We start from the raw sequence: 21,621 nt of genomic DNA, 5'->3' as shown, positions 1-21,621 counted from the left end.
TGCATTTGGCAGAGAGGAGCTCGCTTTGGCACTGGGAGGCTGTGAGACCTGCTCCAAGCACCGGGATTGCTGGGTTGGGGCCTGCATCTCGCTGCCACTTGCTGAGCTTCCAAAGACTTTCCTAGCTCACAGCCTCGCTAGCCATGAAGGAGCAGGCTGAGGGAGTGTGTCAGACATGACTCAGCACTTTCCTGGGCTTGCCTGTGGTTTTGCCTTTCCACTCCAACTGGGCCCCGGGACTCCTTGCACAGGAGGAGGAGCCCGGTTGTCTCCAAACTTCCTAGGGCTAGAGTAGAGCAGGGAGAACTCTGTCAGCTGGAAGGGAAGAGCAGAAGGGTAGATGGGGCAGATGTTGCCTGGCCGCTCTGGGGAAGCAACGCCCAGGGAGAAACAGGCACCATGGGCCTCCAGGCAGGGGATGCGAGATCCCAGCCAGAGTGCTTCTGCGTCTCAGCCGAGAAGCTTCCTGAGCGTTTGAGGTTGCCTGCAGCTCTCCAGAAGAGCAAAGACATGTGGGGTGTGTTTGGCCTTTCCCTGTGAGGGTGGTGCCCTTGCGGCAGCCCCAAGCCCAGGAGCAACGGCCCCAGAGGAAAGACCGTTCCCACTGAGATTCGCTGAGGCTGGGAAGCAGATTTCGCAGGAAGCGGGAGGAGAGAGCTTCCTTCGCCAATGCAGAGGCAGCCTAGCGGCCTGCGTCTGCACAGCTGGATTTGGCAGAGAGGCGTTCGCTTTGCCCCTGGGAGACGCTGAGATGGGCTCCAAGCACCGAGATTTCCGGGTGCGCGGCCTGCATCTCTCTCGCACTCTCCGAGCTGGAGAAGGCTTTCCTAGCTCCCAGCGTTGCTTCCCTGAAAGGAGCAGGCTGAGGAAGTGTGTCCGACATGACTCAGCCCCTTCCTAGGCTTCCCCGTGCTATTGCCTTTCAGTGCAATGGAAGGCGCAGGACTCCTTGGAAAGGAGGCTGGGCTCGGTTGTCTCCCCACTTCAGAGGTCTAGAGCAGAGCACTGAGACGTCTGTCAGGCGGAAGGGAAGCGCTGTTGTGCCCATGGTGAAGATGTTGCTTGGCCGCACTGTGGAAGCAACGCCCAGAGAGAAACAGGCACCGTGGGCCTCCAGGCAGGGGCTGCGGGATCACAGCCAGAATGCCCCTGCGTCTCCGCTGAGACGCGACCTCCCAGTTGGAGGCTCCATGCCGCCCTCCAGAGGAGCAAAGACGTGTGGAGTGTGTCTGGCCTTTCCTTGGGAGTGTGGTGCCCTTCCCTCTTCCCCAGGCACAGGAGCAACTGCCCCTGAGCCAAGACCTCTCCAAGGGCTTTTCCCTCAGGCTGAAGCAGATTTCGCAGGAAGCGGGCCTCGAGAGCTTCCTTCGTGGATGCAGAGGCAGCAGAGCGGCCTGCGTGTGCACAGCTGCATTTGGCAGAGAGGAGCTCGCTTTGGCACTGGGAGGCTGTGAGACCTGCTCCAAGCACCGGGATTGCTGGGTTGGGGCCTGCATCTCGCTGCCACTTGCTGAGCTTCCAAAGACTTTCCTAGCTCACAGCCTCACTAGCCATGAAGGAGCAGGCTGAGGGAGTGTGTCAGACATGACTCAGCACTTTCCTGGGCTTGCCTGTGGTTTTGCCTTTCCACTCCAACTGGGCCCCGGGACTCCTTGCACAGGAGGAGGAGCCCGGTTGTCTCCAAACTTTCTAGGGCTAGAGTAGAGCAGGGAGAACTCTGTCAGCTGGAAGGGAAGAGCAGAAGGGTAGATGGGGCAGATGTTGCCTGGCCGCTCTGGGGAAGCAACGCCCAGGGAGAAACAGGCACCATGGGCCTCCAGGCAGGGCATGCGAGATCCCAGCCAGAGTGCTTCTGCGTCTCAGCCGAGAAGCTTCCTGAGCGTTTGAGGTTGCCTGCAGCTCTCCAGAGGAGCAAAGACATGTGGGGTGTGTTTGGCCTTTCCCTGTGAGGTTGGTGCTCTTGCGGCAGCCCCAGGCCCAGGAGCAACGGCCCCAGAGGAAAGACCGTTCCCACTGAGATTCGCTCAGGCTGAGAAGCAGATTTCGCAGGAAGCGGGAGGAGAGAGCTTCCTTCGCCAATGCAGAGGCAGCCTAGCGGGCTGCGTCTGCACAGCTGGATTTGGCAGAGAGGCCTTCGCTTTGCCCCTGGGAGACGCTAGATTGGCTCCAAGCACCGAGATTTCTGGGTGCGCGGCCTGCATCTCTCTCGCACTCTCCGAGCTGGAGAAGGCTTTCCTAGCTCCCAGCGTTGCTTCCCTGAAAGGAGCAGGCTGAGGAAGTGTGTCCGACATGACTCAGCCCCTTCCTAGGCTTCCCCGTGCTATTGCCTTTCAGTGCAATGGAAGGCGCAGGACTCCTTGGAAAGGAGGCTGGGCTCGGTTGTCTCCCCACTTCAGAGGTCTAGAGCAGAGCACTGAGACGTCTGTCAGGCGGAAGGGAAGCGCTGTTGTGCCCATGGTGAAGATGTTGCTTGGCCGCACTGTGGAAGCAACGCCCAGAGAGAAACAGGCACCGTGGGCCTCCAGGCAGGGGCTGCGGGATCACAGCCAGAATGCCCCTGCGTCTCCGCTGAGACGCGACCTCCCAGTTGGAGGCTCCATGCCGCCCTCCAGAGGAGCAAAGACGTGTGGAGTGTGTCTGGCCTTTCCTTGGGAGTGTGGTGCCCTTCCCTCTTCCCCAGGCACAGGAGCAACTGCCCCTGAGCCAAGACCTCTCCAAGGGCTTTTCCCTCAGGCTGAAGCAGATTTCGCAGGAAGCGGGCCTCGAGAGCTTCCTTCGTGGATGCAGAGGCAGCAGAGCGGCCTGCGTGTGCACAGCTGCATTTGGCAGAGAGGAGCTCGCTTTGGCACTGGGAGGCTGTGAGACCTGCTCCAAGCACCGGGATTGCTGGGTTGGGGCCTGCATCTCGCTGCCACTTGCTGAGCTTCCAAAGACTTTCCTAGCTCACAGCCTCGCTAGCCATGAAGGAGCAGGCTGAGGGAGTGTGTCAGACATGACTCAGCACTTTCCTGGGCTTGCCTGTGGTTTTGCCTTTCCACTCCAACTGGGCCCCGGGACTCCTTGCACAGGAGGAGGAGCCCGGTTGTCTCCAAACTTCCTAGGGCTAGAGTAGAGCAGGGAGAACTCTGTCAGCTGGAAGGGAAGAGCAGAAGGGTAGATGGGGCAGATGTTGCCTGGCCGCTCTGGGGAAGCAACGCCCAGGGAGAAACAGGCACCATGGGCCTCCAGGCAGGGGATGCGAGATCCCAGCCAGAGTGCTTCTGCGTCTCAGCCGAGAAGCTTCCTGAGCGTTTGAGGTTGCCTGCAGCTCTCCAGAGGAGCAAAGACATGTGGGGTGTGTTTGGCCTTTCCCTGTGAGGGTGGTGCCCTTGCGGCAGCCCCAGGCCCAGGAGCAACGGCCCCAGAGGAAAGACCGTTCCCACTGAGATTCGCTCAGGCTGAGAAGCAGATTTCGCAGGAAGCGGGAGGAGAGAGCTTCCTTCGCCAATGCAGAGGCAGCCTAGCGGCCTGCCTCTGCACAGCTGGATTTGGCAGAGAGGCGTTCGCTTTGCCCCTGGGAGACGCTGAGATTGGCTCCAAGCACCGAGATTTCCGGGTGCGCGGCCTGCATCTCTCTCGCACTCTCCGAGCTGGAGAAGGCTTTCCTAGCTCCCAGCGTTGCTTCCCTGAAAGGAGCAGGCTGAGGAAGTGTGTCCGACATGACTCAGCCCCTTCCTAGGCTTCCCCGTGCTATTGCCTTTCAGTGCAATGGAAGGCGCAGGACTCCTTGGAAAGGAGGCTGGGCTCGGTTGTCTCCCCACTTCAGAGGTCTAGAGCAGAGCACTGAGACGTCTGTCAGGCGGAAGGGAAGCGCTGTTGTGCCCATGGTGAAGATGTTGCTTGGCCGCACTGTGGAAGCAACGCCCAGAGAGAAACAGGCACCGTGGGCCTCCAGGCAGGGGCTGCGGGATCACAGCCAGAATGCCCCTGCGTCTCCGCTGAGACGCGACCTCCCAGGTGTAGGCTCCATGTCGCCCTCCAGAGGAGCAAAGACGTGTGGAGTGTGTCTGGCTTTTCCTTGGGAGTGTGGTGCCCTTCCCTCTTCCCCAGGCACAGGAGCAACTGCCCCTGAGCAAAGACCTCTCCAAGGGCTTTTCCCTCAGGCTGAAGCAGATTTCGCAGGAAGCGGGCCTCGAGAGCTTCCTTCGTGGATGCAGAGGCAGCAGAGCGGCCTGCGTGTGCACAGCTGCATTTGGCAGAGAGGAGCTCGCTTTGGCACTGGGAGGCTGTGAGACCTGCTCCAAGCACCGGGATTGCTGGGTTGGGGCCTGCATCTCGCTGCCACTTGCTGAGCTTCCAAAGACTTTCCTAGCTCACAGCCTCGCTAGCCATGAAGGAGCAGGCTGAGGGAGTGTGTCAGACATGACTCAGCAGTTTCCTGGGCTTGCCTGTGGTTTTGCCTTTCCACTCCAACTGGGCCCCGGGACTCCTTGCACAGGAGGAGGAGCCCGGTTGTCTCCAAACTTCCTAGGGCTAGAGTAGAGCAGGGAGAACTCTGTCAGCTGGAAGGGAAGAGCAGAAGGGTAGATGGGGCAGATGTTGCCTGGCCGCTCTGGGGAAGCAACGCCCAGGGAGAAACAGGCACCATGGGCCTCCAGGCAGGGGATGCGAGATCCCAGCCAGAGTGCTTCTGCGTCTCAGCCGAGAAGCTTCCTGAGCGTTTGAGGTTGCCTGCAGCTCTCCAGAGGAGCAAAGACATGTGGGGTGTGTTTGGCCTTTCCCTGTGAGGGTGGTGCCCTTGCGGCAGCCCCAGGCCCAGGAGCAACGGCCCCAGAGGAAAGACCGTTCCCACTGAGATTCGCTCAGGCTGAGAAGTAGATTTGGCAGGAAGCGGGAGGAGAGAGCTTCCTTCGCCAATGCAGAGGCAGCCTAGCGGCCTGCGTCTGCACAGCTGGATTTGGCAGAGAGGCGTTCGCTTTGCCCCTGGGAGACGCTGAGATGGGCTCCAAGCACCGAGATTTCCGGGTGCGCGGCCTGCATCTCTCTCGCACTCTCCGAGCTGGAGAAGGCTTTCCTAGCTCCCAGCGTTGCTTCCCTGAAAGGAGCAGGCTGAGGAAGTGTGTCCGACATGACTCAGCCCCTTCCTAGGCTTCCCCGTGCTATTGCCTTTCAGTGCAATGGAAGGCGCAGGACTCCTTGGAAAGGAGGCTGGGCTCGGTTGTCTCCCCACTTCAGAGGTCTAGAGCAGAGCACTGAGACGTCTGTCAGGCGGAAGGGAAGCGCTGTTGTGCCCATGGTGAAGATGTTGCTTGGCCGCACTTTGGAAGCAACGCCCAGAGAGAAACAGGCACCGTGGGCCTCCAGGCAGGGGCTGCGGGATCACAGCCAGAATGCCCCTGCGTCTCCGCTGAGACGCGACCTCCCAGTTGGAGGCTCCATGCCGCCCTCCAGAGGAGCAAAGACGTGTGGATTGTGTCTGGCCTTTCCTTGGGAGTGTGGTGCCCTTCCCTCTTCCCCAGGCACAGGAGCAACTGCCCTTGAGCCAAGACCTCTCCAAGGGCTTTTCCCTCAGGCTGAAGCAGATTTCGCAGGAAGCGGGCCTCGAGAGCTTCCTTCGTGGATGCAGAGGCAGCAGAGCGGCCTGCGTGTGCACAGCTGCATTTGGCAGAGAGGAGCTCGCTTTGGCACTGGGAGGCTGTGAGACCTGCTCCAAGCACCGGGATTGCTGGGTTGGGGCCTGCATCTCGCTGCCACTTGCTGAGCTTCCAAAGACTTTCCTAGCTCACAGCCTCGCTAGCCATGAAGGAGCAGGCTGAAGGAGTGTGTCAGACATGACTCAGCACTTTCCTGGGCTTGCCTGTGGTTTTGCCTTTCCACTCCAACTGGGCCCCGGGACTCCTTGCACAGGAGGAGGAGCCCGGTTGTCTCCAAACTTCCTAGGGCTAGAGTAGAGCAGGGAGAACTCTGTCAGCTGGAAGGGAAGAGCAGAAGGGTAGATGGGACAGATGTTGCCTGGCCGATCTGGGGAAGCAACGCCCAGGGAGAAACAGGCACCATGGGCCTCCAGGCAGGGGATGCGAGATCCCAGCCAGAGTGCTTCTGCATCTCAGCCGAGAAGCTTCCTGAGCGTTTGAGGTTGCCTGCAGCTCTCCAGAGGAGCAAAGACATGTGGGGTGTGTTTGGCCTTTCCCTGTGAGGGTGGTGCCCTTGCGGCAGCCCCAGGCCCAGGAGCAACGGCCCCAGAGGAAAGGCCGTTCCCACTGAGATTCGCTCAGGCTGAGAAGCAGATTTCGCAGGAAGCGGGAGGAGAGAGCTTCCTTCGCCAATGCAGAGGCAGCCTAGCGGCCTGCGTCTGCACAGCTGGATTTGGCAGAGAGGTGTTCGCTTTGCCCCTGGGAGAGGCTGAGATTGGCTCCAAGCACCGAGATTTCCGGGTGCGCGGCCTGCATCTCTCTCGCACTCTCCGAGCTGGAGAAGGCTTTCCTAGCTCCCAGCGTTGCTTCCCTGAAAGGAGCAGGCTGAGGAAGTGTGTCCGACATGACTCAGCCCCTTCCTAGGCTTCCCCGTGCTATTGCCTTTCAGTGCAATGGAAGGCGCAGGACTCCTTGGAAAGGAGGCTGGGCTCGGTTGTCTCCCCACTTCAGAGGTCTAGAGCAGAGCACTGAGACGTCTGTCAGGCGGAAGGGAAGCGCTGTTGTGCCCATGGTGAAGATGTTGCTTGGCCGCACTGTGGAAGCAACGCCCAGAGAGAAACAGGCACCGTGGGCCTCCAGGCAGGGGCTGCGGGATCACAGCCAGAATGCCCCTGCGTCTCCGCTGAGAAGCGACCTCCCAGTTGGAGGCTCCATGCCGCCCTCCAGAGGAGCAAAGACGTGTGGAGTGTGTCTGGCCTTTCCTTGGGAGTGTGGTGCCCTTCCCTCTTCCCCAGGCACAGGAGCAACTGCCCCTGAGCAAAGACCTCTCCAAGGGCTTTTCCCTCAGGCTGAAGCAGATTTTGCAGGAAGCGGGCCTCGAGAGCTTCCTTCGTGGATGCAGAGGCAGCAGAGCGGCCTGCGTGTGCAAAGCTGCATTTGGCAGAGAGGAGCTCGCTTTGGCACTGGGAGGCTGTGAGACCTGCTCCAAGCACCGGGATTGCTGGGTTGGGGCCTGCATCTCGCTGCCACTTGCTGAGCTTCCAAAGACTTTCCTAGCTCACAGCCTCGCTAGCCATGAAGGAGCAGGCTGAGGGAGTGTGTCAGACATGACTCAGCACTTTCCTGGGCTTGCCTGTGGTTTTGCCTTTCCACTCCAACTGGGCCCCGGGACTCCTTGCACAGGAGGAGGAGCCCGGTTGTCTCCAAACTTCCTAGGGCTAGAGTAGAGCAGGGAGAACTCTGTCAGCTGGAAGGGAAGAGCAGAAGGGTAGATGGGGCAGATGTTGCCTGGCCGCTCTGGGGAAGCAACGCCCAGGGAGAAACAGGCACCATGGGCCTGCAAGCAGGGGATGCGAGACCCCAGCCAGAGTGCTTCTGCGTCTCAGCCGAGAAGCTTCCTGAGCGTTTGAGGTTGCCTGCAGCTCTCCAGAGGAGCAAAGACATGTGGGGTGTGTTTGGCCTTTCCCTGTGAGGGTGGTGCCCTTGCAGCAGCCCCAGGCCCAGGAGCAACGGCCCCAGAGGAAAGACCGTTCCCACTGAGATTCGCTCAGGCTGAGAAGCAGATTTCGCAGGAAGCGGGAGGAGAGAGCTTCCTTCGCCAATGCAGAGGCAGCCTAGCGGCCTGCGTCTGCAAAGCTGGATTTGGCAGAGAGGCGTTCGCTTTGCCCCTGGGAGACGCTGAGATTGGCTCCAAGCACCGAGATTTCCGGGTGCGCGGCCTGCATCTCTCTTGCACTCTCCGAGCTGGAGAAGGCTTTCCTAGCTCCCAGCGTTGCTTCCCTGAGAGGAGCAGGCTGAGGAAGTGTGTCCGACATGACTCAGCCCCTTCCTAGGCTTCCCCGTGCTATTGCCTTTCAGTGCAATGGAAGGCGCAGGACTCCTTGGAAAGGAGGCTGGGCTCGGTTGTCTCCCCACTTCAGAGGTCTAGAGCAGAGCACTGAGACGTCTGTCAGGCGGAAGGGAGGCGCTGTTGTGCCCATGGTGAAGATGTTGCTTGGCCGCACTGTGGAAGCAACGCCCAGAGAGAAACAGGCACCGTGGGCCTCCAGGAAGGGGCTGCGGGATCACAGCCAGAATGCCCCTGCGTCTCCGCTGAGAAGCGACCTCCCAGTTGGAGGCTCCATGCCGCCCTCCAGAGGAGCAAAGACGTGTGGAGTGTGTCTGGCCTTTCCTTGGGAGTGTGGTGCCCTTCCCTCTTCCCCAGGCACAGGAGCAACTGCCCCTGAGCAAAGATCTCTCCAAGGGCTTTTCCCTCAGGCTGAAGCAGATTTCGCAGGAAGCGGGCCTAGAGAGCTTCCTTCGTGGATGCAGAGGCAGCAGAGCGGCCTGCGTGTGCAAAGCTGCATTTGGCAGAGAGGAGCTCGCTTTGGCACTGGGAGGCTGTGAGACCTGCTCCAAGCACCGGGATTGCTGGGTTGGGGCCTGCATCTCGCTGCCACTTGCTGAGCTTCCAAAGACTTTCCTAGCTCACAGCCTCGCTAGCCATGAAGGAGCAGGCTGAGGGAGTGTGTCAGACATGACTCAGCACTTTCCTGGGCTTGCCTGTGGTTTTGCCTTTCCACTCCAACTGGGCCCCGGGACTCCTTGCACAGGAGGAGGAGCCCGGTTGTCTCCAAACTTCCTAGGGCTAGAGTAGAGCAGGGAGAACTCTGTCAGCTGGAAGGGAAGAGCAGAAGGGTAGATGGGGCAGATGTTGCCTGGCCGCTCTGGTGAAGCAACGCCCAGGGAGAAACAGGCACCATGGGCCTCCAGGCAGGGGATGCGAGACCCCAGCCAGAGTGCTTCTGCGTCTCAGCCGAGAAGCTTCCTGAGCGTTTGAGGTTGCCTGCCGCTCTCCAGAGGAGCAAAGACATGTGGGGTGTGTTTGGCCTTTCCCTGTGAGGGTGGTGCCCTTGCGGAAGCCCCAGGCCCAGGAGCAACGGCCCCAGAGGAAAGACCGTTCCCACTGAGATTCGCTCAGGCTGAGAAGCAGATTTCGCAGGAAGCGGGAGGAGAGAGCTTCCTTCGCCAATGCAGAGGCAGCCTAGCGGCCTGCGTCTGCAAAGCTGGATTTGGCAGAGAGGCCTTCGCTTTGCCCCTGGGAGACGCTGAGATTGGCTCCAAGCACCGAGATTTCCGGGTGCGCGGCCTGCATCTCTCTCGCACTCTCCGAGCTGGAGAAGGCTTTCCTAGCTCCCAGCGTTGCTTCCCTGAAAGGAGCAGGCTGAGGAAGTGTGTCCGACATGACTCAGCCCCTTCCTAGGCTTCCCCGTTCTATTGCCTTTCAGTGCAATGGAAGGCGCAGGACTCCTTGGAAAGGAGGCTGGGCTCGGTTGTCTCCCCACTTCAGAGGTCTAGAGCAGAGCACTGAGACGTCTGTCAGGCGCAAGGGAAGCGCTGTTGTGCCCATGGTGAAGATGTTGCTTGGCCGCACTGTGGAAGCAACGCCCAGAGAGAAACAGGCACCGTGGGCCTCCAGGCAGGGGCTGCGGGATCACAGCCAGAATGCCCCTGCGTCTCCGCTGAGACGCGACCTCCCAGTTGGAGGCTCCATGCCGCCCTCCAGAGGAGCAAAGACGTGTGGAGTGTGTCTGGCCTTTCCTTGGGAGTGTGGTGCCCTTCCCTCTTCCCCAGGCACAGGAGCAACTGCCCCTGAGCAAAGACCTCTCCAAGGGCTTTTCCCTCAGGCTGAAGCAGATTTCGCAGGAAGCGGGCCTCGAGAGCTTCCTTCGTGGATGCAGAGGCAGCAGAGCGGCCTGCGTGTGCACAGCTGCATTTGGCAGAGAGGAGCTCGCTTTGGCACTGGGAGGCTGTGAGACCTGCTCCAAGCACCGGGATTGCTGGGTTGGGGCCTGCATCTCGCTGCCACTTGCTGAGCTTCCAAAGACTTTCCTAGCTCACAGCCTCGCTAGCCATGAAGGAGCAGGCTGAGGGAGTGTGTCAGACATGACTCAGCACTTTCCTGGGCTTGCCTGTGGTTTTGCCTTTCCACTCCAACTGGGCCCCGGGACTCCTTGCACAGGAGGAGGAGCCCGGTTGTCTCCAAACTTCCTAGGGCTAGAGTAGAGCAGGGAGAACTCTGTCAGCTGGAAGGGAAGAGCAGAAGGGTAGATGGGGCAGATGTTGCCTGGCCGCTCTGGGGAAGCAACGCCCAGGGAGAAACAGGCACCATGGGCCTCCAGGCAGGGGATGCGAGATCCCAGCCAGAGTGCTTCTGCGTCTCAGCCGAGAAGCTTCCTGAGCGTTTGAGGTTGCCTGCAGCTCTCCAGAGGAGCAAAGACATGTGGGGTGTGTTTGGCCTTTCCCTGTGAGGGTGGTGCCCTTGCGGCAGCCCCAGGCCCAGGAGCAACGGCCCCAGAGGAAAGACCGTTCCCACTGAGATTCGCTCAGGCTGAGAAGCAGATTTCGCAGGAAGCGGGAGGAGAGAGCTTCCTTCGCCAATGCAGAGGCAGCCTAGCGGCCTGCGTCTGCACAGCTGGATTTGGCAGAGAGGCGTTCGCTTTGCCCCTGGGAGACGCTGAGATTGGCTCCAAGCACCGAGATTTCCGGGTGCGCGGCCTGCATCTCTCTCGCACTCTCCGAGCTGGAGAAGGCTTTCCTAGCTCCCAGCGTTGCTTCCCTGAGAGGAGCAGGCTGAGGAAGTGTGTCCGACATGACTCAGCCCCTTCCTAGGCTTCCCCGTGCTATTGCCTTTCAGTGCAATGGAAGGCGCAGGACTCCTTGGAAAGGAGGCTGGGCTCGGTTGTCTCCCCACTTCAGAGGTCTAGAGCAGAGCACTGAGACGTCTGTCAGGCGGAAGGGAGGCGCTGTTGTGCCCATGGTGAAGATGTTGCTTGGCCGCACTGTGGGAGCAACGCCCAGAGAGAAACAGGCACCGTGGGCCTCCAGGCAGGGGCTGCGGGATCACAGCCAGAATGCCCCTGCGTCTCCGCTGAGAAGCGACCTCCCAGTTGGAGGCTCCATGCCGCCCTCCAGAGGAGCAAAGACGTGTGGAGTGTGTCTGGCCTTTCCTTGGGAGTGTGGTGCCCTTCCCTCTTCCCCAGGCACAGGAGCAACTGCCCCTGAGCCAAGACCTCTCCAAGGGCTTTTCCCTCAGGCTGAAGCAGATTTCGCAGGAAGCGGGCCTCGAGAGCTTCCTTCGTGGATGCAGAGGCAGCAGAGCGGCCTGCGTGTGCACAGCTGCATTTGGCAGAGAGGAGCTCGCTTTGGCACTGGGAGGCTGTGAGACCTGCTCCAAGCACCGGGATTGCTGGGTTGGGGCCTGCATCTCGCTGCCACTTGCTGAGCTTCCAAAGACTTTCCTAGCTCACAGCCTCGCTAGCCATGAAGGAGCAGGCTGAGGGAGTGTGTCAGACATGACTCAGCACTTTCCTGGGCTTGCCTGTGGTTTTGCCTTTCCACTCCAACTGGGCCCCGGGACTCCTTGCACAGGAGGAGGAGCCCGGTTGTCTCCAAACTTCCTAGGGCTAGAGTAGAGCAGGGAGAACTCTGTCAGCTGGAAGGGAAGAGCAGAAGGGTAGATGGGGCAGATGTTGCCTGGCCGCTCTGGGGAAGCAACGCCCAGGGAGAAACAGGCACCATGGGCCTCCAGGCAGGGGATGCGAGACCCCAGCCAGAGTGCTTCTGCGTCTCAGCCGAGAAGCTTCCTGAGCGTTTGAGGTTGCCTGCAGCTCTCCAGAGGAGCAAAGACATGTGGGGTGTGTTTGGCCTTTCCCTGTGAGGGTGGTGCCCATGCGGCAGCCCCAGGCCCAGGAGCAACGGCCCCAGAAGAAAGACCGTTCCCACTGAGATTCGCTCAGGCTGAGAAGCAGATTTCGCAGGAAGCGGGAGGAGAGAGCTTCCTTCGCCAATGCAGAGGCAGCCTAGCGGCCTGCGTCTGCAAAGCTGGATTTGGCAGAGAGGCGTTCGCTTTGCCCCTGGGAGACGCTGAGATTGGCTCCAAGCACCGAGATTTCCGGGTGCGCGGCCTGCATCTCTCTCGCACTCTCCGAGCTGGAGAAGGCTTTCCTAGCTCCCAGCGTTGCTTCCCTGAAAGGAGCAGGCTGAGGAAGTGTGTCCGACATGACTCAGCCCCTTCCTAGGCTTCCCCGTGCTATTGCCTTTCAGTGCAATGGAAGGCGCAGGACTCCTTGGAAAGGAGGCTGGGCTCGGTTGTCTCCCCACTTCAGAGGTCTAGAGCAGAGCACTGAGACGTCTGTCAGGCGGAAGGGAAGCGCTGTTGTGCCCATGGTGAAGATGTTGCTTGGCCGCACTGTGGGAGCAACGCCCAGAGAGAAACAGGCACCGTGGGCCTCCAGGCAGGGGCTGCGGGATCACAGCCAGAATGCCCCTGCGTCTCCGCTGAGACGCGACCTCCCAGTTGGAGGCTCCATGCCGCCCTCCAGAGGAGCAAAGACGTGTGGAGTGTGTCTGGCCTTTCCTTGGGAGTGTGGTGCCCTTCCCTCTTCCCCAGGCACAGGAGCAACTGCCCCTGAGCAAAGACCTCTCCAAGGGCTTTTCCCTCAGGCTGAAGCAGATTTCGCAGGAAGCGGGCCTCGAGAGCTTCCTTCGTGGATGCAGAGGCAGCAGAGCGGCCTGCGTGTGCACAGCTGCATTTGGCAGAGAGGAGCTCGCTTTGGCACTGGGAGGCTGTGAGACCTGCTCCAAGCACCGGGATTGCTGGGTTGGGGCCTGCATCTCGCTGCCACTTGCTGAGCTTCCAAAGACTTTCCTAGCTCACAGCCTCGCTAGCCATGAAGGAGCAGGCTGAGGGAGTGTGTCAGACATGACTCAGCACTTTCCTGGGCTTGCCTGTGGTTTTGCCTTTCCACTCCAACTGGGCCCCGGGACTCCTTGCACAGGAGGAGGAGCCCGGTTGTCTCCAAACTTCCTAGGGCTAGAGTAGAGCAGGGAGAACTCTGTCAGCTGGAAGGGAAGAGCAGAAGGGTAGATGGGGCAGATGTTGCCTGGCCGCTCTGGGGAAGCAACGCCCAGGGAGAAACAGGCACCATGGGCCTCCAGGCAGGGGATGCGAGATCCCAGCCAGAGTGCTTCTGCGTCTCAGCCGAGAAGCTTCCTGAGCGTTTGAGGTTGCCTGCAGCTCTCCAGAGGAGCAAAGACATGTGGGGTGTGTTTGGCCTTTCCCTGTGAGGGTGGTGCCCTTGCGGCAGCCCCAGGCCCAGGAGCAACGGCCCCAGAGGAAAGACCGTTCCCACTGAGATTCGCTCAGGCTGAGAAGCAGATTTCGCAGGAAGCGGGAGGAGAGAGCTTCCTTCGCCAATGCAGAGGCAGCCTAGCGGCCTGCGTCTGCACAGCTGGATTTGGCAGAGAGGCCTTCGCTTTGCCCCTGGGAGACGCTGAGATTGGCTCCAAGCACCGAGATTTCCGGGTGCGCGGCCTGCATCTCTCTCGCACTCTCCGAGCTGGAGAAGGCTTTCCTAGCTCCCAGCGTTGCTTCCCTGAAAGGAGCAGGCTGAGGAAGTGTGTCCAACATGACTCAGCCCCTTCCTAGGCTTCCCCGTGCTATTGGCTTTCAGTGCAATGGAAGGCGCAGGACTCCTTGGAAAGGAGGCTGGGCTCGGTTGTCTCCCCACTTCAGAGGTCTAGAGCAGAGCACTGAGACGTCTGTCAGGCGGAAGGGAAGCGCTGTTGTGCCCATGGTGAAGATGTTGCTTGGCCGCACTGTGGAAGCAACGCCCAGAGAGAAACAGGCACCGTGGGCCTCCAGGCAGGGGCTGCGGGATCACAGCCAGAATGCCCCTGCGTCTCCGCTGAGACGCGACCTCCCAGTTGTAGGCTCCATGCCGCCCTCCAGAGGAGCAAAGACGTGTGGAGTGTGTCTGGCCTTTCCTTGGGAGTGTGGTGCCCTTCCCTCTTCCCCAGGCACAGGAGCAACTGCCCCTGAGCCAAGACCTCTCCAAGGGCTTTTCCCTCAGGCTGAAGCAGATTTCGCAGGAAGCGGGCCTCGAGAGCTTCCTTCGTGGATGCAGAGGCAGCAGAGCGGCCTGCGTGTGCACAGCTGCATTTGGCAGAGAGGAGCTCGCTTTGGCACTGGGAGGCTGTGAGACCTGCTCCAAGCACCGGGATTGCTGGGTTGGGGCCTGCATCTCGCTGCCACTTGCTGAGCTTCCAAAGACTTTCCTAGCTCACAGCCTCGCTAGCCATGAAGGAGCAGGCTGAGGGAGTGTGTCAGACATGACTCAGCAGTTTCCTGGGCTTGCCTGTGGTTTTGCCTTTCCACTCCAACTGGGCCCCGGGACTCCTTGCACAGGAGGAGGAGCCCGGTTGTCTCCAAACTTCCTAGGGCTAGAGTAGAGCAGGGAGAACTCTGTCAGCTGGAAGGGAAGAGCAGAAGGGTAGATGGGGCAGATGTTGCCTGGCCGCTCTGGGGAAGCAACGCCCAGGGAGAAACAGGCACCATGGGCCTGCAAGCAGGGGATGCGAGACCCCAGCCAGAGTGCTTCTGCGTCTCAGCCGAGAAGCTTCCTGAGCGTTTGAGGTTGCCTGCAGCTCTCCAGAGGAGCAAAGACATGTGGGGTGTGTTTGGCCTTTCCCTGTGAGGGTGGTGCCCTTGCGGCAGCCCCAGGCCCAGGAGCAACGGCCCCAGAGGAAAGACCGTTCCCACTGAGATTCGCTCAGGCTGAGAAGCAGATTTCGCAGGAAGCGGGAGGAGAGAGCTTCCTTCGCCAATGCAGAGGCAGCCTAGCGGCCTGCGTCTGCAAAGCTGGATTTGGCAGAGAGGCGTTCGCTTTGCCCCTGGGAGACGCTGAGATTGGCTCCAAGCACCGAGATTTCCGGGTGCGCGGCCTGCATCTCTCTTGCACTCTCCGAGCTGGAGAAGGCTTTCCTAGCTCCCAGCGTTGCTTCCCTGAGAGGAGCAGGCTGAGGAAGTGTGTCCGACATGACTCAGCCCCTTCCTAGGCTTCCCCGTGCTATTGCCTTTCAGTGCAATGGAAGGCGCAGGACTCCTTGGAAAGGAGGCTGGGCTCGGTTGTCTCCCCACTTCAGAGGTCTAGAGCAGAGCACTGAGACGTCTGTCAGGCGGAAGGGAGGCGCTGTTGTGCCCATGGTGAAGATGTTGCTTGGCCGCACTGTGGGAGCAACGCCCAGAGAGAAACAGGCACCGTGGGCCTCCAGGCAGGGGCTGCGGGATCACAGCCAGAATGCCCCTGCGTCTCCGCTGAGAAGCGACCTCCCAGTTGGAGGCTCCATGCCGCCCTCCAGAGGAGCAAAGACGTGTGGAGTGTGTCTGGCCTTTCCTTGGGAGTGTGGTGCCCTTCCCTCTTCCCCAGGCACAGGAGCAACTGCCCCTGAGCAAAGACCTCTCCAAGGGCTTTTCCCTCAGGCTGAAGCAGATTTCGCAGGAAGCGGGCCTCGAGAGCTTCCTTCGTGGATGCAGAGGCAGCAGAGCGGCCTGCGTGTGCAAAGCTGCATTTGGCAGAGAGGAGCTCGCTTTGGCACTGGGAGGCTGTGAGACCTGCTCCAAGCACCGGGATTGCTGGGTTGGGGCCTGCATCTCGCTGCCACTTGCTGAGCTTCCAAAGACTTTCCTAGCTCACAGCCTCGCTAGCCATGAAGGAGCAGGCTGAGGGAGTGTGTCAGACATGACTCAGCACTTTCCTGGGCTTGCCTGTGGTTTTGCCTTTCCACTCCAACTGGGCCCCGGGACTCCTTGCACAGGAGGAGGAGCCCGGTTGTCTCCAAACTTCCTAGGGCTAGAGTAGAGCAGGGAGAACTCTGTCAGCTGGAAGGGAAGAGCAGAAGGGTAGATGGGGCAGATGTTGCCTGGCCGCTCTGGGGAAGCAACGCCCAGGGAGAAACAGGCACCATGGGCCTCCAGGCAGGGGATGCGAGACCCCAGCCAGAGTGCTTCTGCGTCTCAGCCGAGAAGCTTCCTGAGCGTTTGAGGTTGCCTGCAGCTCTCCAGAGGAGCAAAGACATGTGGGGTGTGTTTGGCCTTTCCCTGTGAGGGTGGTGCCCATGCGGCAGCCCCAGGCCCAGGAGCAACGGCCCCAGAGGAAAGACCGTTCCCACTGAGATTCGCTCAGGCTGAGAAGCAGATTTCGCAGGAAGCGGGAGGAGAGAGCTTCCTTCGCCAATGCAGAGGCAGCCTAGCGGCCTGCGTCTGCAAAGCTGGATTTGGCAGAGAGGCGTTCGCTTTGCCCCTGGGAGACGCTGAGATTGGCTCCAAGCACCGAGATTTCCGGGTGCGCGGCCTGCATCTCTCTTGCACTCTCCGAGCTGGAGAAGGCTTTCCTAGCTCCCAGCGTTGCTTCCCTGAGAGGAGCAGGCTGAGGAAGTGTGTCCGACATGACTCAGCCCCTTCCTAGGCTTCCCCGTGCTATTGCCTTTCAGTGCAATGGAAGGCGCAGGACTCCTTGGAAAGGAGGCTGGGCTCGGTTGTCTCCCCACTTCAGAGTTCTAGAGCAGAGCACTGAGACGTCTGTCAGGCGGAAGGGAGGCGCTGTTGTGCCCATGGTGAAGATGTTGCTTGGCCGCACTGTGGAAGCAACGCCCAGAGAGAAACAGGCACCGTGGGCCTCCAGGCAGGGGCTGCGGGATCACAGCCAGAATGCCCCTGCGTCTCCGCTGAGAAGCGACCTCCCAGTTGGAGGCTCCATGCCGCCCTCCAGAGGAGCAAAGACGTGTGGAGTGTGTCTGGCCTTTCCTTGGGAGTGTGGTGCCCTTCCCTCTTCCCCAGTCACAGGAGCAACTGCCCCTGAGCAAAGACCTCTCCAAGGGCTTTTCCCTCAGGCGGAAGCAGATTTCGCAGGAAGCGGGCCTCGAGAGCTTCCTTCGTGGATGCAGAGGCAGCAGAGCGGCCTGCGTGTGCAAAGCTGCATTTGGCAGAGAGGAGCTCGCTTTGGCACTGGGAGGCTGTGAGACCTGCTCCAAGCACCGGGATTGCTGGGTTGGGGCCTGCATCTCGCTGCCACTTGCTGAGCTTCCAAAGACTTTCCTAGCTCACAGCCTCGCTAGCCATGAAGGAGCAGGCTGAGGGAGTGTGTCAGACATGACTCAGCACTTTCCTGGGCTTGCCTGTGGTTTTGCCTTTCCACTCCAACTGGGCCCCGGGACTCCTTGCACAGGAGGAGGAGCCCGGTTGTCTCCAAACTTCCTAGGGCTAGAGTAGAGCAGGGAGAACTCTGTCAGCTGGAAGGGAAGAGCAGAAGGGTAGATGGGGCAGATGTTGCCTGGCCGCTCTGGTGAAGCAACGCCCAGGGAGAAACAGGCACCATGGGCCTCCAGGCAGGGGATGCGAGATCCCAGCCAGAGTGCTTCTGCGTCTCAGCCGAGAAGCTTCCTGAGCGTTTGAGGTTGCCTGCAGCTCTCCAGAGGAGCAAAGACATGTGGGGTGTGTTTGGCCTTTCCCTGTGAGGGTGGTGCCCTTGCGGCAGCCCCAGGCCCAGGAGCAACGGCCCCAGAGGAAAGACCGTTCCCACTGAGATTCGCTCAGGCTGAGAAGCAGATTTCGCAGGAAGCGGGAGGAGAGAGCTTCCTTCGCCAATGCAGAGGCAGCCTAGCGGCCTGCATCTGCAAAGCTGGATTTGGCAGAGAGGCGTTCACTTTGCCCCTGGGAGACGCTGAGATTGGCTCCAAGCACCGAGATTTCCGGGTGCGCGGCCTGCATCTCTCTTGCACTCTCCGAGCTGGAGAAGGATTTCCTAGCTCCCAGCGTTGCTTCCCTGAGAGGAGCAGGCTGAGGAAGTGTGTCCGACATGACTCAGCCCCTTCCTAGGCTTCCCCGTGCTATTGCCTTTCAGTGCAATGGAAGGCGCAGGACTCCTTGGAAAGGAGGCTGGGCTCGGTTGTCTCCCCACTTCAGAGGTCTAGAGCAGAGCACTGAGACGTCTCTCAGGCGGAAGGGAGGCGCTGTTGTGCCCATGGTGAAGATGTTGCTTGGCCGCACTGTGGAAGCAACGCCCAGAGAGAAACAGGCACCGTGGGCCTCCAGGCAGGGGCTGCGGGATCACAGCCAGAATGCCCCTGCGTCTCCGCTGAGAAGCGACCTCCCAGTTGGAGGCTCCATGCCGCCCTCCAGAGGAGCAAAGACGTGTGGAGTGTGTCTGGCCTTTCCTTGGGAGTGTGGTGCCCTTCCCTCTTCCCCAGGCACAGGAGCAACTGCCCCTGAGCAAAGACCTCTCCAAGGGCTTTTCCCTCAGGCTGAAGCAGATTTCGCAGGAAGCGGGCCTAGAGAGCTTCCTTCGTGGATGCAGAGGCAGCAGAGCGGCCTGCGTGTGCAAAGCTGCATTTGGCAGAGAGGAGCTCGCTTTGGCACTGGGAGGCTGTGAGACCTGCTCCAAGCACCGGGATTGCTGGGTTGGGGCCTGCATCTCGCTGCCACTTGCTGAGCTTCCAAAGACTTTCCTAGCTCACAGCCTCGCTAGCCATGAAGGAGCAGGCTGAGGGAGTGTGTCAGACATGACTCAGCACTTTCCTGGGCTTGCCTGTGGTTTTGCCTTTCCACTCCAACTGGGCCCCGGGACTCCTTGCACAGGAGGAGGAGCCCGGTTGTCTCCAAACTTCCTAGGGCTAGAGTAGAGCAGGGAGAACTCTGTCAGCTGGAAGGGAAGAGCAGAAGGGTAGATGGGGCAGATGTTGCCTGGCCGCTCTGGTGAAGCAACGCCCAGGGAGAAACAGGCACCATGGGCCTCCAGGCAGGGGATGCGAGACCCCAGCCAGAGTGCTTCTGCGTCTCAGCCGAGAAGCTTCCTGAGCGTTTGAGGTTGCCTGCAGCTCTCCAGAGGAGCAAAGACATGTGGGGTGTGTTTGGCCTTTCCCTGTGAGGGTGGTGCCCTTGCGGCAGCCCCAGGCCCAGGAGCAACGGCCCCAGAGGAAAGACCGTTCCCACTGAGATTCGCTCAGGCTGAGAAGCAGATTTCGCAGGAAGCGGGAGGAGAGAGCTTCCTTCGCCAATGCAGAGGCAGCCTAGCGGCCTGCGTCTGCAAAGCTGGATTTGGCAGAGAGGCGTTCGCTTTGCCCCTGGGAGACGCTGAGATTGGCTCCAAGCACCGAGATTTCCGGGTGCGCGGCCTGCATCTCTCTTGCACTCTCCGAGCTGGAGAAGGCTTTCCTAGCTCCCAGCGTTGCTTCCCTGAAAGGAGCAGGCTGAGGAAGTGTGTCCGACATGACTCAGCCCCTTCCTAGGCTTCCCCGTGCTATTGCCTTTCAGTGCAATGGAAGGCGCAGGACTCCTTGGAAAGGAGGCTGGGCTCGGTTGTCTCCCCACTTCAGAGGTCTAGAGCAGAGCACTGAGACGTCTGTCAGGCGGAAGGGAGGCGCTGTTGTGCCCATGGTGAAGATGTTGCTTGGCCGCACTGTGGAAGCAACGCCCAGAGAGAAACAGGCACCGTGGGCCTCCAGGCAGGGGCTGCGGGATCACAGCCAGAATGCCCCTGCGTCTCCGCTGAGAAGCGACCTCCCAGTTGGAGGCTCCATGCCGCCCTCCAGAGGAGCAAAGACGTGTGGAGTGTGTCTGGCCTTTCCTTGGGAGTGTGGTGCCCTTCCCTCTTCCCCAGGCACAGGAGCAACTGCCCCTGAGCCAAGACCTCTCCAAGGGCTTTTCCCTCAGGCTGAAGCAGATTTCGCAGGAAGCGGGCCTCGAGAGCTTCCTTCGTGGATGCAGAGGCAGCAGAGCGGCCTGCGTGTGCAAAGCTGCATTTGGCAGAGAGGAGCTCGCTTTGGCACTGGGAGGCTGTGAGACCTGCTCCAAGCACCGGGATTGCTGGGTTGGGGCCTGCATCTCGCTGCCACTTGCTGAGCTTCCAAAGACTTTCCTAGCTCACAGCCTCGCTAGCCATGAAGGAGCAGGCTGAGGGAGTGTGTCAGACATGACTCAGCACTTTCCTGGGCTTGCCTGTGGTTTTGCCTTTCCACTACAACTGGGCCCCGGGACTCCTTGCACAGGAGGAGGAGCCCGGTTGTCTCCAAACTTCCTAGGGCTAGAGTAGAGCAGGGAGAACTCTGTCAGCTGGAAGGGAAGAGCAGAAGGGTAGATGGGGCAGATGTTGCCTGGCCGCTCTGGTGAAGCAACGCCCAGGGAGAAACAGGCACCATGGGCCTCTAGCAGGGGATGCGAGACCCCAGCCAGAGTGCTTCTGCGTCTCAGCCGACAAGCTTCCTGAGCGTTTGAGGTTGCCTGCAGATCTCCAGAGGAGCAAAGACATGTGGGGTGTGTTTGGCCTTTCCCTGTGAGGGTGGTGCCCTTGCGGCAGCCCCAGGCCCAGGAGCAACGGCCCCAGAGGAAAGACCGTTCCCACTGAGATTAGCTCAGGCTGAGAAGCAGATTTCGCAGGAAGCGGGAGGAGAGAGCTTCCTTCGCCAATGCAGAGGCAGCCTAGCGGCCTGCGTCTGCAAAGCTGGATTTGGCAGAGAGGCGTTCGCTTTGCCCCTGGGAGACGCTGAGATTGGCTCCAAGCACCGAGATTTCTGGGTGCGCGGCCTGCATCTCTCTTGCCCTCTCCGAGCTGGAGAAGGTTTTCCTAGCTCCCAGCGTTGCTTCCCTGAGAGGAGCAGGCTGAGGAAGTGTGTCCGACATGACTCAGCCCCTTCCTAGGCTTCCCCGTGCTATTGCCTTTCAGTGCAATGGAAGGCGCAGGACTCCTTGGAAAGGAGGCTGGGCTCAGTTGTCTCCCCACTTCAGAGGTCTAGAGCAGAGCACTGAAACGTCTGTCAGGCGGAAGGGAGGCGCTGTTGTGCCCATGGTGAAGATGTTGCTTGGCCGCACTGTGGAAGCAACGCCCAGAGAGAAACAGGCACCGTGGGCCTCCAGGCAGGGGCTGCGGGATCACAGCCAGAATGCCCCTGCGTCTCTGCTGAGACGCGACCTCCCAGTTGGAGGCTCCATGCCGCCCTCCAGAGGAGCAAAGACGTGTGGAGTGTGTCTGGCCTTTCCTTGGGAGTGTGGTGCCCTTCCCTCTTCCCCAGTCACAGGAGCAACTGCCCCTGAGCAAAGACCTCTCCAAGGGCTTTTCCCTCAGGCTGAAGCAGATTTCGCAGGAAGCGGGCCTCGAGAGCTTCCTTCGTGGATGCAGAGGCAGCAGAGCGGCCTGCGTGTGCAAAGCTGCATTTGGCAGAGAGGAGCTCGCTTTGGCACTGGGAGGCTGTGAGACCTGCTCCAAGCACCGGGATTGCTGGGTTGGGGCCTGCATCTCGCTGCCACTTGCTGAGCTTCCAAAGACTTTCCTAGCTCACAGCCTCGCTAGCCATGAAGGAGCAGGCTGAGGGAGTGTGTCAGACATGACTCAGCACTTTCCTGGGCTTGCCTGTGGTTTTGCCTTTCCACTCCAACTGGGCCCCGGGACTCCTTGCACAGGAGGAGGAGCCCGGTTGTCTCCAAACTTCCTAGGGCTAGAGTAGAGCAGGGAGAACTCTGTCAGGTGGAAGGGAAGAGCAGAAGGGTAGATGGGGCAGATGTAGCCTGGCCGCTCTGGTGAAGCAACGCCCAGGGAGAAACAGGCACCATGGGCCTGCAGGCAGGGGATGCGAGACCCCAGCCAGAGTGCTTCTGCGTCTCAGCCGAGAAGCTTCCTGAGCGTTTGAGGTTGCCTGC

Source organism: Moschus berezovskii, chromosome 11 (genome assembly GCF_049115385.1).
Source record: "Moschus berezovskii isolate FMDL1 chromosome 11, NW_MosBer_1.0, whole genome shotgun sequence".
Lineage (NCBI taxonomy): Eukaryota > Metazoa > Chordata > Mammalia > Artiodactyla > Moschidae > Moschus > Moschus berezovskii.
This window is presented reverse-complemented; position numbering follows the sequence as displayed.